At 37.5% G+C, this 19,374-nt stretch overlaps 1 long non-coding RNA gene across 1 annotated transcript in view; it reads right to left on the reverse strand.

The window, feature by feature from the left end:
* LOC130544175 (uncharacterized) overlaps positions 1-19,314 on the reverse strand; it is a 39,719-nt gene extending 20,405 nt beyond the window's left edge. The window contains exon 1 of the long non-coding RNA XR_008960219.1: positions 19,092-19,314. This is a non-coding gene — a long non-coding RNA (uncharacterized LOC130544175). The remainder of the gene's footprint in view (positions 1-19,091) is intronic.
* Positions 19,315-19,374: the final 60 nt, after the last annotated feature.

The following is a 19,374-nucleotide window of genomic DNA, read 5'->3' on the forward strand; positions in this document are numbered from 1 at the left end:
CCACGTCACATCATAGTGCATTTCGCAAATATTAGATCCAAGAATACAGTATTGAAAGCGGCCAGGGCAAAGAAATTTCTCACGTACCAAGGCAAAGATATCAGAATTACGTCAGACCTGTCTACAAGACGGGGAATGAGAGAAAGGGTTGGGGGGGCATTTTTAAAGCTCTTTCAGGGAAAAACATGCAGCCAAGGATCCTTTATCCAGCAAGGCTGTGATTCAGAATTGATGGAGAGATAAGGACCTTCCAGAATCGCCAGTCACTGACCAATTTTGTAACCACGAAACCAGCCCTACAAGAGATATTAACGGGGGTTCTATAAAAGTAAAAAGGCCCCAAGAGTGATACAGAACAGAAAGTCACAATCAATAGAAACAAAGACTACTGGCAACATGGCATCATTAAAATCATCTCTCTCAATAATCAGTCTCAATGTAAATGGCCTAAATGCTCCCATAAAATGTCACAAGGTTGCAGATTGGATAAAAAGACATGACCCACCCATTTGCTGTCTACAATAGACTCATTTTGAACCTAAAGATACATTCAGACTGAAAGTAAAGGGATGGAATACCATCTTTCATGCCATTGGACCTCAAAAGAAAGCTGGGGTAGCAATTCTCATATCAGACAGATTGGGTTTTAAACTAAAGACAGAGACACAGAAGGGCACTATATTATTCTTAAAGGATGTATCCAAGAAGTGGATATGACAATTATAAATATATATGCCCCCAACAGGGGAGCAGCAAGATACACAAGCCAACTCTTAACCACAATAAAGAGACATATAGATAAAAATACGTTAATAGTAGGGGACCCCAACACTCCACTATCAGAAATAGACAGAGAACCTAAGCAAGAAATCAAGAAAGAAACAAGAGCTTTGAATGCCATACCCGATGAGTCGGACCTCATAGATATATACAGAACACTACACCCCAGAACCAAAGAATACTCATTCTATTCTAATGCCCATGGAACATTCTCAAGAATAGACCATGTTCTGGGATACAAAACAGGTCGCAACCGATACCAAAAGACTGAAATTATCCCCTGCATATTCTCAGACCACAACGCTCTGAAATTGGAACTCAACCACAAGGAAAAATTTGGAAGAAACTCAAACACTTGGAGACTAAGAACCATCGTGCTCAGGAATGACTCGATAAACCAGGAAATCAAAAATCAAATTAAAACAATTTATGGAGACCAACGACAATGAAAACACAACGGTCCAAAACCTATGGGATACTGCAAGGGCAGGCCTAAGGGGAAAATACATAGCCATCCAAGCCTCACTCAAAAGAATAGAAAAATCTAAAATGCAGTTTTTATATTCTCACCTCAAGAAGCTGGAACAGCAACAAAGGGGCAGGCCTAATCCACGCACGAGGAAGCAGCTGACCAAGATTAGAGCAGAAATCAATGAATTAGAAACCACAAGTACAGTAGAGCAGATCAACAGAACTAGAAGCTGGTTCTTTGAGAGAATCAATAAAATTGACAAACCGCTGGCAAGACTTATCCAAAAGAATAGAGAAAGGACCCAAATTAATAAAATTATGAATGAAAAAGGAGAGGTCACAACCAACACCAATGAAATTGGAAGGATTATTAGAAACTTTTATCAACAGCTATATGCCAATAAATTAAGCAATCTGGAAGAGATGGAGGCCTTCCTGGAAACCTATAAACGACCAAGACTGAAACAGGAAGAAATTGATTTCTTAAACAGGCCAATTAATTATGAAGAGATTGAATCAGTGATAAACAACCTTCCAAATAACAAAACTCCAGGCCCGGATGGTTTTCCTGGGGAATTCTACCAAACATTCAAAGGAGAAATAATACCTATTCTCCTAAAGCTATTTCAAAAAATAGAAACAGAAGGAAAGCTACCAAACTCATTCTATGAGGCCAATATTACCTTGATCCCCCAACTAGGCAAAGACCCCATCAAAAAGGAGAATTACAGACCGATTTCCTTAATGAACATGGATGCCAAAATCCTCAACAAGATCCTGGCTAATAAAATCCAACAGTACATTAAAAGGATTATCCATCATGACCAAGTGGGATTCATCCCTGGGATGCAAGGGTGGTTCAACATTCGCAAACCTATCAGTGTCATAAATTTTATCCAGAAAGAACAATTCAGAAATCATATGATTCTCTCAATAGATGCAGAAAAAGCATTTGACAAAATACAGCATCCTTTCCTGATTAAAACCCTTCAGAATGTAGGGATACAGGGTACATTCCTCAATCTCATAAAAACCATCTATGAAAAGCCTACAGCAAATATCATTCTCAATGGGGAAAAGCTGGAAGCCTTTCCGTTAAAATCAGGAACACGACAAGGATGCCCACTCTCGCCACTATTATTCAACATAGTGCAACAGCAATCGGACAACAAAAAGGGATAAAAGGTATCTAAATCAGCAAGGAAGAAGTCAAACTGTCTCTCTTCGCAGATAACATGGTACTCTATATGGAAAACCCAAAAGAATCCACTCCCAAACTATTAGAAGTTATAGAGCAATTCAGTAATGTGGCGGGATAGAAAATCAATGCTCAGAAATCAGTTGCATTTCCATACATGAATAATGAGACTAAAGAAAGAGAAATTAGGGAATCCATCCCATTTACAATAGCACCAAAAACCATACATTACCTTGGAATTAACTTAGCCAGAGACACAAAGGATCTATATTCTAGAAACTATAAATCACTCTTGAAAGACATTGACGAAGACACAAAAAGATGGAAAAATATTCCATGCTCATGGATCGGAAGAATCAACATAGTTAAAATGTCCATGCTACCCAGAGCAATCTACACTTTCAATGCTATCCCGATCAAAATACCGAGAACGTTTTTCAAAGAACTGGAACAAATAGTCCTTAAATTTGTATGGAACCAGAAAAGGCCCCAAATCGCCAAGGAACTGTTGAAAAGGAAAAACAAAGCTGGGGGCATCACAATGCTGGATTTCGAGCTGTACTACAAAGCTGTGATCACAAAGACAGCATGGTACTGGCACAAAAACAGACACATAGACCAATGGAACAGAATAGAGAACCCAGAAATGGACCCTTGGCTCTTTGGGCAACTAATCTTTGATAAAGCAGGAAAAAACATCTGGTGGAAAAAAGACAGTCTCTTCAATAAATGGTGCTGGAAAAATTGGACAGCTACATGCAAAAGAATGAAACTTGTTCACTCTCTCACACTATACACAAAGATAAACTCCAAATGGATGAAAGACCTCGATGTGAGACAGGAATCCATCAAAATTCTAGAGGAGAACATAGGCAGCAATCTCTACGACATTGGCCAAAGCAATCTTTTTCATGACACATCTCCAAAGGCAAGAGAAGCAAAATATAAAATGAACTTGTGGACTTCATCAAGATAAGAAGCTTCTGCACAGCCAAGGAAACAGTCACAAAAACAAGACGCAGCCCAGGGAATGGGAGAATATATTTGTAAATGATGGTACCGATAAAAGACTGGTATCCAAGTTCTACAAAGAACTTCTCAAACTCAATACGCGAGAAACAAATAAACATTAAAATGGGCAGAAGATATGAACAGGCACTTTTCCAATGATGACATACATTGGCTAACAGACACATGAAAAAATGTTCAAAATCAATAGCCATCAGGGAAATTCAAATCAAAACCACACTGAGATACCACCTTACGACAGTTAGAATGGCAAAAATTGACAAGGCAAGAAACAACAATTGCTGGAGAGGATGTGGAGAAAGGGGATCCCTCCTACATTGTTGGTGGGAATGCAAGTTGGTACAGCCACTCTGGAAAACAGTGTGGAGGTCCCTTAAAAAGTTAAAAATTGAGCTACCCTATGACCCCGCCATTGCACTACTGTGTATTTACCCCAAAGATACAGATGTAGTGAAGAGAAGGGCCATATGCACCCCAATGTTCATAGAAGCATTTTCCACAATAGCCAAATCATGGAAGGAACCCAGATGCCCTTCAACAGATGAATGGATTAAGAAGTTGTGGTCCATATATACAATGGAATATTACTCAGCAAGAACGAGTTCTCAACATTTGCTGCAACATGGACAGGACTGGAGGAAATAATGCTAAGTGAAATAAGTCAAGCAGAGAAAGACAATTGTCATATGATTTCTCTCATCTATGGAACATAAAAACTAGGAAGATTGGTAGGGGAAGAAAGGGATAAAGAAAGGGGGGTAATCAGAAGGGGGAATGAAGCATGAGAGACTATGGACTCTGAGAAACAAACTGAAGGCTTCATAGGGGAAGGGGCTGGGGGAATGGGATAGGCTGGTGATGGGTAGAAAGGAGGGCACGTAAAACATAGTGCACTTGGTGTTATATGCAACTAATGAATCATCGAACTTTGCATCAGAAACCAGGGATGTACTGTATGGTGACTAACATAATATAATCAAAAAATATTAAAAAAAAAACATGAAAAATGTTTGTAAGAGATTTAAGGGGCATCATTAAGTAGACCAATATTTGCATTATAGGAGACCAGAAGGAGATGAGTGAGAGAGAAAGTGGCAAATAATTTGCTCAAAGATATAAAAGCAGCAAACTTTCCCAACAAGGACAAAAAAAACCCCAAACATCCTGATCCAGGAAGCCCAGAAGTTCCCCCAAAAGAAAAATCCAAATAGACCCACACTATGGCACATTATAATTAAAATGTCAAAAGTTAGGGGCACCTGGGTGGCTCAGTCAATTAAGTGTCTACCTTGGCTCAGGTTATGATCTCTGGGTCCTGGGATGGAGCCCCATGTTAGGCCCCCTGCTCAGTAGGGAGTCTGCCTCTCTCTCTCCATCTGCCCCCCCCCCCAGTGCGTGCACTCTCTCTAATAAAGAAATAAAATCTTTAAAAATAAATAAATAAATAAATGTCAAAAGTTAAAGACAAGGAGAGAATCTTAAAAGCAGTAAGAGAAAAAGAGCTTGTTACAAACAAAGGAATCCCCCTAAGGCTATCAGCAGAAGCTTCACAGGCCAGAAGAGAATGGCACAATATACTGAAAGTGCTGAAAGAAAAAAAAATCGACGAAGAATACTGTACCCAGCGAAGTTGTCCTTCGGAGTTGAAGGAAATGTAAAGAGTTTTGAAGACAAACAAATGATGTAGGAGATCATTATCACTATACCAGCCTTACATGAAATGTTAAAAGGACTTCTTTAAGATGAAAGAAAGGGCACTCATTAGTAACAGGAAAACATTAAAGTATACATCTCACTGGTAAAAGTAAATATATAGGTAAATTCAGAATAATCTAATGTTGTAATGGTGGTGGGTTAATCACTTATAAACCTAGTACAACAATTAAAAGACAGAATTGGTACAAATAAGAATAATAACAATAATTAAATAGATACAGGATAAAAGATAAATTATGATATCAAAAACATGAAACATGGTGACAGAATAAAAATGTAGATCTTCAGAAGGCAAATCCAATCATAATTTGTTATCACTTTAAAACACACTATTACAACTCCAAGATGGCTTATGTAAGCTTTGGGGTAACCACAAAACAAAAACCTACGGTAGAAACACAAAAGATAAAGTAATCCATGCAAGCCACTACAGAAAATCATAAAGTCACAAAGGATAAGAGCAAGAGAAAAAGAAAGGAACAAAGGAATTTCAAAGCAGCAAGAAAACAATTAAACGGCAACTGTCAATCCAAATCTACCAATAATCACTTTATTTCTTTTCAACAATTACTTTAAATATAAGCAGACAGAATTCTCCAATCAAAAGGCATAGAATGACCAAATGAATAAAAAAACAAGACCCAACTGTATGCTGCCTACAAGAGACACAGACTAAAAGATATTCCATGCAAATGGAAACCAAAGGAAGGAAGCTAGACTTACATCGGACAATACAGACTTTAAGAGAAAGACTGTAGTAAGAGACAATGAAGGTCAATGTATAATGATAAAGGGTCAATCCAACAAGAGGATAAAACATTTGTAAATATTTATGCAAATATTTATGCATCCAACATGGGACCAGCTAAATATATAAAGCAAATGTTAACAGACCTAAAGGAAGAAATAGATGGCAATGCAACAATAGGGGACCAGTAACCCACTTTCTGCAATGGATGGATCATTCAGACAGAAAATCAACAAGGAAACAATGGAATTGAACAATACTTTAGACAAAATGAACCTAAAACACATATACAGAACAATTCATCCAACAATGGCAGAATATATATTCTTCTCAAGTGCACAGAGAACATTCTCAAGGATAGATCATATGACAGACAACAAAACAAGTGTTAGCAAATTTAAGATTACTGAAATCATACCAAGTATCTTTTCTGAACACAACGGTATGAAACAAGAAATCAGCAAGAAGAATGCTGGGAAATCTACAAATATGTGGAAACAAAAAACACACTTCTGAACAACCGATGGGTCAAAGAACAAATCAAAAGAAAAATTTTTTTAAATCTCAAAACAAATGAAAATGGAAATACAACAATCAAAACTGACAGGATGCTGCAACAGCAGTTCTGAGAGGGAAGTTTATATTGATAATAAACATATTAGGAAATTAGAAACATCTTAAATAAGCAACCAAAGTTCACACCCCCAAGGAACCAGGAAATAAAAAAGAACATATTAAGCCCAAAGTTAGCAGAAAGAGGGAAATAATAAAGATTGGAAAGGAAATAAATGAAATACAAACCAGAAAAAGAACAATAGAAAGAAAAATTAAACTAAGAGCTGGTTTTTGTAAACATAAACAAAATCAACAGACTTTTAAGTAGACTAAAAAGAGACAGGGCTCAAATAAATTAAATCAACAATGACAGGGGAGATGCTACAATTGATACTGCAGAAATACATACAATCATAAGAGACTATTATGAACAATTATATGTCAAGATACAAACAAATAGAGAGATGTCTCATGTTAGACAGTATAATGCTAAGTGAAATAAGTCAGTCAGAGAAAAACAAATACCATATGGTTTCACTCATATGTGGAATTTAAGAAACAAATAAATGAGCAAAGGAATAAAGAGAGACAAACCAGAAAGAAACTTAACTATTGAGAAAAAACATGGTAACCAGAGATGAGGTGGGTGGGGGGATAGGGGAAATAGATGGTAAGGATTAAGGAGAGCACTGGATGATGCATGGAATTGTTAAACCACTCTATTGTACACCTGAAATTAATATAACACTGTATGTTAACTACACTGGAATTACAATTAAAAAGGAAAAAAGGAAAAAGAAAAGGAAAAAAAGACAGAAACAGATTGACAGAATAAAGTACATAATTAAATACCTGCATATACAGTGAACTAATATTCAAAAGGAGAACTAAGAGCACCAAATGGATAGTCTCTTCAACAAACGGTGTTGGGAAAACTGGATAACCACATGCAGGAAAATGAATTGGGACACCTGTCATATATCACTCACAAAAACTAACTAGAAAGGGATGGAAGACTTAAACATAAGACATCACACCATAAGGGGCGCCTGGGTGGCACAGCGGTTAAGCGTCTGCCTTCGGCTCAGGGCGTGATCCCGGCGTTACGGGATCGAGCCCCACGTCAGGCTCCTCCACTGTGAGCCTGCTTCTTCCTCTCCCACTCCCCCTGCTTGTGTTCCCTCTCTCGCTGGCTGTCTCTATCTCTGTCAAATAAATAAATAAAAAATCTTTAAAAAAAAAAAAAAAAGACATCACACCATAAGACTCCTAGAAGGAAATATAGAAAAGAAACTCCTCAACATTTGTCTTAGCGAAGTTTTTTTGGATATGACACCAAAAGCAAAGGCAACAGGCAAAACTCAGTGAGTGGGACCACAGAGAACTTAAAAGCTTCTGCACAGCAAAAGAAACAATCAACAAAATGAAAAGCAACCTAGAGAATAGGAGAAAATGTTTGCAAAGCATATATCGGATAAGGGTTTAAGATCCAGAATATATAAGGAACCAATACTACTCAACAGCAAAAAACCACAAAAAAACAAATAACCCCCCCCCACACACACACAAAAATAAAAACAAAAACCCCCCAAAGACTCCAATTACAAAGTGGGCAGAGGAACTATATAGATATTTTTCAAAAGAGGGCATCCAAATGGCTAACGGCTATGTGAAAAAATGCTCAACATCACTACTGATCAGGGAAATGAAAATCAAAACCACAATGACATATCACTTCACATCTGTTAGAATGGCTATCATCAAGAAGGCAAGAGATAACGAGTTGATGAGGATGTGGGGAAAGGGAAATCTTGTACACTACTGATAGGAATGTAAATTTGTTCAGCTACTATGGAAAACAATATGGAGGTTCCTCAAAAAAAAAAAAAATAGAACTATCATATGACCCAACAATCCCACTTTGGGGTATATACCCAAAGGTAATTAAAAGAGTATATTGGTGTGATATATGCACTCCCATGTTTATTACATTATTCACAACAGCCAAGGTATGGAAACAACCAAGTGCCATCAACAATGAATGGATGAAGAAATGTGAATATACATACATATATATACATGTATATATATGTATATATACACATATACAAGTAATGAATAGCCATGAGAAAGAAGGAAATCCTACCATTTGCAACAACATGGATAGACCTTGAAGATTTTATACTAAATGAGATAAATCAGAGAAAGATAAATACTGTATGATATCACTTCCATGTGAAATCTAAATACACACACACCCACACAAACAAACAAAAACAAAAACAAAAAAAACTGAATTCATAAGAACAGAGAGTAAGATGGTGGTTACCAAGGGCTAGGGGCTGGGGGAAAAGGAGATATACTGTTTAAGAATACAAACTTGCAACTAGTAGATAAATAAGTCTTGAAGATGTAGTGCACAGTATAATGATTATAAACAATATTGTATTATAAACACTGAACTTGTTAAGAGATGAATCTTAATTATTCCCACCACAAATAATAAATGATAATTATGTAATGTGGTAGAGGTGCTAACAATACTATGGTGACAACTATACCACAATATATGAACATACCAAATCAACATGTTATGTACACTAAACTTACATAATAGTATAACAACTATACTTCAATTAATGAAAGAAAAAAATTGAACTCAGGGCATCTGGGTTACTCAATTGGTTAAGCATCTGCCTTTGGCTCAGGTCATGATCCTGGGATCCTGGAATCAAGCCCCACATCAAGCTCCCTGCTCCGTGGGGAGTCTGGTTTGCTCTCTCCCTCTGTTTCTTCCCCTGCTCCTTCTCTCTCTCTCTCGCTCACTCTCTAATAAATAAATAAAATCTTTTAAAAAAATTGAATTCATTGCTAAAAACACTCCAAGAAAGAAAATTCTAGCCTAGATGGTTTTGTGGTTGTAATCCACTAAATATTTAGACATATAATGTCAATTCTACACAATCTCTACCAAAACAGAAGGGAAAATGTCCCAACACATTTTATGAGGCTATCATTACTATGATACCAAAACCAGACAAAGGCAGTACCAAAAAAAAGTAGAGATCAATATTCTATTAACATAGACACAAATTTGCTCAACAAAAAGTCAGCAATCAAAGCCGGCAATATAGAATGCATCACAAACAAATTGATTTTTATCTGAGGAATACAACACTGGTTTAATATATGGAAACTAATTAATGTAATATACCATAGTAACAAATTAAAAACAAAAACAGATGATCATATCAACTAATGCAGAAAAAACATTTGACAAAATTTAATGTCTATTCATGATGGAAACTCTCAGTGATCTAGGAACAAAAATGACCTTTCTTAAACTAACAGCAGACCTATCACTCATTGCAAAAGAATGAATTGCTTCCTGTCCCAGATCGGGTACAACACAATGATGTCCACTCTCATCACTCCTATTCAGTGTCATACTGGAAGTCCTAGCCAGTAACAGAAGAAGAAGGAAGAAGAAGAAAGAAGAAGAAAGAAGAAGGAGGAGGAGGGGGGGGAGCAAGGGGAGGAGGAAGAAGAAAGAAAGAAGAAAGAAGAGGCATCAAAATGGAAATGAAGAACTAAAACTGTCTCTGTATACGTGATTATCTAACTAGAATACTCCAAGCAATCTACCAAAAAACTAAAACTAATAAATGACTTTATCAAGACCGAGTACAAGGTCAACCTATAAACATCAATCTTATTTCTATATTCCAGCAAGAACAAATGAAAACTTAAACTGGTAATTCCCCCAAACAAAACACTGAGGTACATTTAAAAACACAAGTGCGGGGGGGGGGGGGGCGGGGGGGGCGCCTGGGTGGCTCAGTCGGTTGAGCATCTGACTTCAGCTCAGGTCATGATCTCAGGGTCCTGGGATTGAGCCCCATAATGGGCTCCAGGCTCAGTGGGGAGTCTGCTTGGGATTCTCTCTTTCCCTCCCCCTCTACCACCTCCTGCTTTACCTGGCCACCCCCTCTCCACAACCATCCTCCCATAGGCACAGCTACAACCCTCTCACATCCTTCAAAACCCCTTCAGTCAGCCTGACAGAAACTCGGGGCTGACATTCTCTCATCCCTTGGAGAGTGAATAAACTCTGTCCTACTTGTTGCTCCGCTCTCTGTGAAATTCTTTGCTGCCCTCATCACTGGTCTCCCTAACAGTAGGGGAAAAGATTAGAAAATAAGAGGATTATAGGCACCGGGCCGGCCCAGTCAGTACAGCATGGGACTCTTGATCTCAGGGTTGTGAGTTTAAGCCCCAGGTTGGGTGCGGAGATTACTAAAAATAATAAATAAGCTTTAAAAAGAAAGAAGAAGAAATCCAAATGCTTACTAATTATCTAAAAATGGTTCTCTTTAATTCTGTATATATTTGAAATTTTTATAATACTAAATAAAAAGATAACCAAAGGGAGAATAAAATTTGCAGAAAAATTCAAAGAACTGAAGAAAATTTCCTCAAACTATACATTATGAATCTCCATATTAAAAAACACAAGTGTCCTTCAAAACAGTTTTTTAAAAGACCCACACTAATGCATATTGTTAAATTTCTTAATTCTGGGGATAAGGAGATGATCCTAAATAGAAAGAGAAAAAAACCTGTCCTCTACAAAAGAACAAGTATCCAAAGGTCATAGACTTCCCAGCATAGACACCATCTTTAAGTTAAGCTATATAATACAATGCATTCAAAATTCTGAGGGAAAAAAATGTTAACCTAGAAGTGTAAATCTAGCCAAATTATTAATCAAGTGAGAAGATAAAGAAATTTTTATACATGCAGGGGCCCAAATACTTTCTCCAGGATATTACTGGAGGATGTATTCCACAAAAACGAAGTACAGTTGGCCCTTGAACAACGCAGGGGTTAGGGGCACGGACCACATGCAGTTGAAAATTCTCTGTAACTCTTGACTCCCCCAAAACTTAACTACTAACAGCCTACTGTTGACCAGAAGCCTTACTAATAACATAAGCAGTTGATTAACACATATTTTGTATATGTATTATATACTGTATTCTTACAATAAGATAAGCTAGAAAAAAAGAAAATCATAAGGCAAAATACATTTAAAGTACTGCACTGTATTTATCTTTTTAAAAATGCACACATAAATGGACTCAGGCATTTCGAATCAGTTGTTCAAGGGTCAACTGTAGTAGCTCAAGAGAAAGGAAGAAGTGACATCAAAGATAGAAGGAACCCCACACAGGAAAGAAATGTAGGAAAATACCCAACAGGATGATAAGATAATATTCCAGGATAACAGCTAACTAACAGGTATAGAGAAAATCAAGTTTAGATTGTAGCAGGAAAAAAACCTGAAGAATGTCTTCAGGGAAAAAAACAAAAACAAAAACCTGAAATACTAGTTTTCCTGTTGCATTTGACTACATAACTCCTCAAGATTACTGAGAGAATGTGTGTAGTGAAGAATTAACTTTACCTAAAACCTTTGTCTGGGCTCCTAGAAGGTAACCTCTAAACATTTAGAATTTATCAAGTGATAGGAGCATCTCCGTTCATGGTGGGCCAAAGACCACACCTGATACTTTTTGATAACGAGGTGACTTAATGGTGGACCCCTCAATAGTTTATGCTAAGGAGATGACTTAGAGTGGGGACTGGCCACACCGAAAAGACCAACTGTGTGATTAGACTTTTGGGGCTTTGAGCCGTACAAACCCCTGACCTCTAGGGAGTGGAGGGGGCTGGAAACTGACTTTGTTCACATGGCCAATGACTCAATCAATCTTGACTATGTAATGAAGTCTTGATAAAACTCTGGACATAGAAACTTGGGTGGGCTTTCTGGGTTGGCAACACTCCATGCACATATTACCACTCGTTGACACTAGGAGGGTAATACACCCATGGAGAAATGGAAGCTTTGACATTTGGGACTAAGTCCCACATTCTCTCTGTGTCTTTTCTTTTGGCTGTTTGAGATTTCTTCTTTTGCTACAACAAAACTCTAGTAACAAGTACAGTGTTTTCCTGAGTTCCGAGACTTGTTACAGTGAGTTACCAAAACCAAGAGCACCTGTGAGACCTCCAAATTTGTAGCCAGCTGTCTGAAGTGATGGTGGCCATGGGGAGCCCTGAGCTTGCAGTTGATGTTGGAAATCTCGAGGACTGTGCCCTTAACCTCAAGCTTGGCCCCCACTTCAGGGCCTTTGTACTAGCTGTCCCTTCTGCCCAGAATGGTGGTCTCCCAAATTTCCATGTTTCTCTCCCTTCTCCCCCTTCATATCTTTGTCCCATTTGACCTTCACAGTGAGATCATCCCTGAAAACTCTATTTCAAGTTGCATCTCTCCTCTCATTCCTTATTGCTTTCTGTTTTGTTTTCTGTACCATTTATTACCATCTGATCTCATACACAGTTAATATATTTGATTACTATCTCTTTCAACACTCTACTATCTGGCAATACTACACAGAAATCTTGAGAATGGGGATTTCTGTTTGTTTACTGATGTATCTTGAGTGTCTATTGTATAATTAGCACTCAGTATATATTTGTTGAATGGACCTTATAGCAGAATAGAAAAAAGGCAGTTTCATTATCTTCTTGTAGGACTATAAATTGAGCTAACATTTTTGAATACCAATTCACTTTTATCTGTCAAAAGCATAAATACATTTAACTTCTGGCTCAGCACTTCCAATTTCGGGATTTATCGTAAATAAACTAGCGCATACATGCAAACCTATCTATACAAGTGTGCAGTAAAGAGTGACCTCAGCAAGCTTGGGATGCTCAAACCTTACACACTTCAAAGAAAGGACTGGCCCTTGACCAGCTCCTGGGAGACAGCTTCTGAGCCCTTGGAATATCCTCCCTAATAAAGGTGTCTTTGAATCTCTGAAGCCTAAAGCCACGCCAGATAGTTTATGTTAACAATATGATTTATCGTGAATTCCTGCTTTTGTATGCCTGGGGTATTGAGCTGTTGTCAGTTTGACCTCTGGGGGACTAGAGAATGAATAGCTAAGGTCATTCATGTGAGTGCTCATCCCTGTGAGACTGACCCCCAATAAAAACTCTGGATGCCAAGGCTCAAGTAGGCTATTCTAGTTGTCTAGTTGGCAACACTTTGCATGTGCTGTCACATATCATTGCTGGGAGAATTAAGTACTCTCTGTGCAGCTCTACTAGGAAAGGAAAACTGGAAGCTTATGCCTGTTCTCTCCTGGGCCCTACCCTATGCTCATTTTTCCTTTGCTGGTTTTAGGTCTTATAACTCTTTCACCGAATCATCAAACCTTAGGGTCATCTTGGAAATCCTCAAAACAACCAGGGTATCTATTATAAATATGTTAGCATAAGCCTGGAAATAATCTAATGGTGCTGGGAAAACTGGATATCCACATGCGAAAGAATAAAGTTGTGCCTTACCTTACACCATGTAAAAGAATTAACTGAAAAGAGACAAAGGACCCACACAAGAGCTAAAACTATAAAACTCTTCAAAGAAAATATAAGGGAAAAATCTTCATGACATTAAAGTTGGCAATGATTTCCTGAACATGACACTGAAAGCACAGGCAACAAAGGGTGCCGGGATGGCTCAGAAGGTTGGATATCCCACTCTTGATTTCAGCTCAGGGCCATGATCTCAGGGTTGTGAGATCAAGCCTGGCATTGAGACCTGCATCAGGCTATGTGTTGGGTGTGGAGCCTGCTTGAGATTCTCTCTCTCTCCCTCTGCCCCTCCCCTCCCACACACTCACTCACTCTCTCTAAAAAAATTAAAAATAAAAATATAAAAATAAAAGCATAGGCAACAAAACAGGTAAATTGGACTTCCTCAAAATTAAACTTTTGTGCAACAAAGGACTCTACCAACAGAGTGAAAAGGTAATCTACAGAAAGGAAGAAAATGTTTGCAAATCATGTACCTGATCAGAATATATAAAGAACTCCTACAACTCAGTAACAATAAAACAACTCAATTAAAAAATATACCAAGTAGCTGGATACACAATCTCCAAAAAAAGATATATAGATGGCGAATAAGTACACAAAAAGATGCTCAACATAATTAATCATTAAAAAAACACAAGCCAAAACTACCAAGAGACACCACACCCATTAGGAAGACTATTACCAAAAGAAAAAAAACCCGGAATATAACAAGTGTTGGTAAGGATATGGAGAAATTGGAATCCTTGGGCATTGCTGGAGGGAATGTAAAATGGTGTAGACATTGAGTATGAGAATTTTTCCTCAAAAAATTAAAAATTTAATCATCATATGGTCCAGTATTTCTACTTCTAGGTATACACAAAAGAACTGAAAGCAGGGTTTCAAAGACATTATCTGTACAAGCCATGTTCATAGCAGCATTATTCACAATACCCAAAAGATGGAAACAATTCAAATGTCCTTCAACAGATAAATGGATAAACAAAATGTGGTATAAATATACAATGAAATATTACTCAGCCTTCAAAATGAATTAAATTCTAATATAGACTACAAGGATGAACCATTAAAATATTATATGCCGTTAAATAATTCAGACACAAAAAAATATTGTGTGGTTTCACTTACACGAACAGCACCTATAACAGTCAAATTCATAGAGAAAGAAAATAGCATAATGGTTACAGGATGAAGGGAGGGTGGATGGCCACCATTTAATGGTTTCAGAGTTTTAAGTTTAGGGTAATGAAAAATTTCTGGAGATGGACAGTAGTGATGGTTGCACAATAATGTGAATATATTAATGCCACTTAACTGTACATTTAAAAATGGTTAAAATGGTGAATTTTATCTTTTTTTAAGATTTTATTGATTTGAGAGAGAGAGAATGTGAGAGAGCACGAGAGGGGGAGGGTCAGAGGGAGAAGCAGACTCTCCACAGAGTAGGGAGCCTGATGTGGGGCTTGATCCCAGGACTCCAGGATCATGACCTGAGCCGAAAGCAGATGCTAAACCAACTGAGCCACCCAGGCTCCCCTAATGGTAAATTTTATCTTATGTATAATTAACCACAATAAAAAAAAAAATAGGCCTAGAATGGAAACAAATTTGTTACTCATGAGTCAGTAAATGTTGAAACCATGGTATGGATATGGTTGCTCAAAAAAAAAAAAAAAAAAGTACAGCTTAAGAGAAGATGAATCTAACTTTAAAAAGTGGAAAAACAATTCATGAATGTTTTTGCTGCTGTTATTACTTGTTTTATTTATAATCAGAGGATTAGAATAAGAAAAATGAAAGAGTGGTCTCAAGGAAGCCAAGGAAGTTGTCAAAAATGCAGTTGTGATAGGTTTCTGAAAAGAAATGTGAAGAACACAACTCTTCCTTCTCATGTAAAGATGACAATAAAAGCACATTTATATTTATAATATATATAACATAATAAATATTACATATTATATATAATACATATATATATAATATACATAATATAAAGAGTATGTCCCAAAAGAGTATACAGAGAAAAATTATGCCCTTCCTGTCCCTACCCACCCTCTTGCCCTCAATGGCTGCCACAGAAGTCACTTTTATTAGTTTCTTTGGCAAATTTCAGTTCTTTATGCAAACACAAACATTTATTCTTATCCATTTCCCCCTTTTCTTATACAAAAAGCAGAATAGTGTAACATAAGATTCTGAATCTTGTTTTTATTTCTATTTAATATATTTTGGAGGCTTTTTGTATCAGGCCATAGATAGTGTTTTCAGTTTTTTCCCCAATTACATAATGCTGCATTCTTTTCAATGGTTTATTTACAGCTAATTTTCACTATTGTGAAGACTGCTATATGAATAATCTTGGATATACATTATGATAACTGTAGGATAAAATCTCAGAAGTGGGATTGCTCAGTGAAAAGTTAAATGCAATTGGAATTTTGAAAGATGCTGCCAACAGTTTGTACCAACATGCAGTCCCTCTAGCAACATAGGTTTTCAAATTTGGGGAATTTTTGCCATTCTAGTCCATAAGAACCAATAGCTCTATATAGTTTTAAAGGAATTTATCTGACCATGAATGAGGTCGAGCATATTTTCATACATTTGAGAACATGTAGGCTATGTTCTGTGTATTATTTGCTGATCTCTTTCTCCATTCTTACTGGGTTATTAGTCTTTTATGTCTATGGCCATACCACCCTGAACGTGCCCAATCTCGTCTGGGTTATTAGTCTTTTAATCAATTTTTTTGTGTGTGTGTGCTCCTTGTATATTAGGGAGGTTTGGCCATTTGTTTGTAACATAAAATGTAAATATATTTCCAGTTTTTCACTTTAACTTTTTTTTTTTCATATAGAAGGGATAATTAATCTTTTATGTTTTGATTTTTAGATTTTGAAGTTAGAAAGGCCTTCCCCCCTCCATGGTTATAAAGTAATTCACTCAAGTTTTCAGTCTTTGTAAGTTAAGTTTTTTGTTTCAGTTTTAAATTTTGACCCATTTGGAGTTAAATCTGGATTCAGTACGTGGAATAATCCACTCTCTTTTTTCTAGAAAGTCTACCAAGTTGTCTCTACTACCTTTATTGAAAAGTTCACCTTTTCCCTAACTGATCTGAGATGCCCCGTTCACCATACACTAAAATTCTTTATTTGGTTCTATTTTTGGATTCTATCTTCTGTTCCACTGGTCTGTCCAATGATAATACTATATTACTTAAATTTTTGAACTTTTAGAATGTTTTATTATAAGGTTAGCCCCATTTGCTCCACATTGCTTTTTTCATCCACACATCTATTCTTGCCTTTGTTTTTCCATTTGAACTTTACTTTTTAAAAAACCAATGTTGGGCTTGAACTCATGACCCTGAGATCAAGAGTCATATCCTCTTCTGACCAAGCCAGCCAGGAACCCCTGCATTTGAACTTTAAAATAACTCCTACCTATCTAGAGAAAGATATTTTTGGTGGGATCATGTTAAATTCATAAATTAACTTAAATGACAGTTTATAATGAAGGATTTCTATTCAAAAATATGATATAACTTTTCATTTAAGTCTTTTTTTGTGTATCTTCATAGGGTTTTAAACTTTTTCTTAAATAAGTCTTTTTAATTCTTGCTAAGATTATCCTGAAAAATTTTATCCTATTCCAAGGTTTTGTTTGTACATATAAAATTTACTTACATGAATTTTAAACCCAACCTTACTTTCTCCTTTTATTTAAAATTATGTTGGGCACCTAGCAGGACAGTTAGTGAATACGCAACTCTCGATCTCTGGATTGTGAGTTTGGGCCTCACGATGGGTGCAGACTACTTAAAAACAAAATCTCTAAAAAAATAAAATAAAATTATGTTAAAAGCAACTGTATTAAATTACTTGTAGAAAGCACCTTTCCAATTAGGAGCAACCTATTTTTATACCCAACAAAATCCACCTGGCCGAGGGATAACCAGAGGGAATTACTAAATTAGTTTATCTTAGTAGGCTCCTTGAGAAAGTTTAAACTTACATTCCTTCATCTCTCTAAGACCAGTTTTTTTTTAAGAAAATGTAAACAACACTAATTCACTTCTCTTCTACTTGCAATGGTCAACACTACCCTTCACATTTTCTTAGCTCACGATTTCACAAGTCGGCTCCCTTAGACCTACACCCCTCGCTCAGGCCATTAAAAGAACACAGAAGACTGAACGGCTTTGTCTCTGGGGTCTGTACTCTAAGCAAGAACAAGAACCCCATTAAAAATTAAAAAAAAATTTTTTTTAAAGAGTTCCTTTCAAATAAACTTTCTCTTTTAAAAAACATTGCTATTTTAATTTCAATTCCATAATAATGCTACTGGTTTTACACAAAAGTCAAGCTTTAGCTCACTTATCAGCTCAATTATGTAAACTTTCTCCCATCCAAAAACAAAAACAAAAAAATGTCCCAGGAAAATCTATCCTTGTTACTGTTTTACCATTGTGGCTCAGCGATTTACTCTCCAAGATACAATACCAGTCATACACACAGTGATACTTATTTAAATTACCCATCTCTCTGTCTCTCTCTCACACACACACACGCACACGCACACAGACACACACAAAATCCTGAGTCCCGTTTCTCCCTCTTTCCACGACTCCCAACATCCTAAATACACACACCGGGAATCTCTTTACTTGCTCCCTGCAAAGGCTGTCTCGCCTCCCCATCATTCTCCTCAGGCCCTGACTTTCATACAGAAATCACTAGCACAGAAAAATACCTGCCCCCTTCGCGCGTCGGAAACCTCTCCCTTTTGGCCTCCACAACCCCGTTTCATGTTTAGCAATTCCTCCCTCTGGACCTCCCCAATCCCGTCGCAAGTTTCTAATCTCCTTCCTTTCGGCCACCCCAGCTTTGAGTCTCAGAAGCTCAGGTCCCACAACTCCTCCGCACTGAGGAACCGCAAGCCAAACTCACTCCCGAACAAAGGCCGAAAGGGTTACCCGAGAAGCCTGCGCACTCTTTGGGCGCAGTGACACTCCCAGAAGTCTCTGGAGTGTAGCCAGGCGCAAACTGTGAAAAATCAAGACGAATTTCAAACGGTCCATCCACCGCTTTCCCTGCTCCGAACTACATTTCCCAGAAGGCTCAATGGTGCCTATTATCTTACCTAAACCAAACTAGCCCTCCTCTTCCTGAGCCCGTATCTCGGGGGAAAAAGGGTGGGTCCGCGAAGGAACCGCATTTCAAACACGTCGGAGTGGCTTTCCCTGGAAGCCACTGCCTAAGGCTCTGCGTGGCCTCCGGTGCGCGGTTCCATGAGGGGGAGCAATCCTTTAAGCAAGCGGGGCCGTAGCTAACCCCTGACAGAAAGCCTGACAACCGGGAGCCATCTTGCTCGCCACAGGTAACTTTCTGACTACAACTCCCAGAGGACTCCTCGGCATCATTGT

This window comes from Ursus arctos, unplaced genomic scaffold, assembly GCF_023065955.2.
Source record: "Ursus arctos isolate Adak ecotype North America unplaced genomic scaffold, UrsArc2.0 scaffold_19, whole genome shotgun sequence".
Lineage (NCBI taxonomy): Eukaryota > Metazoa > Chordata > Mammalia > Carnivora > Ursidae > Ursus > Ursus arctos.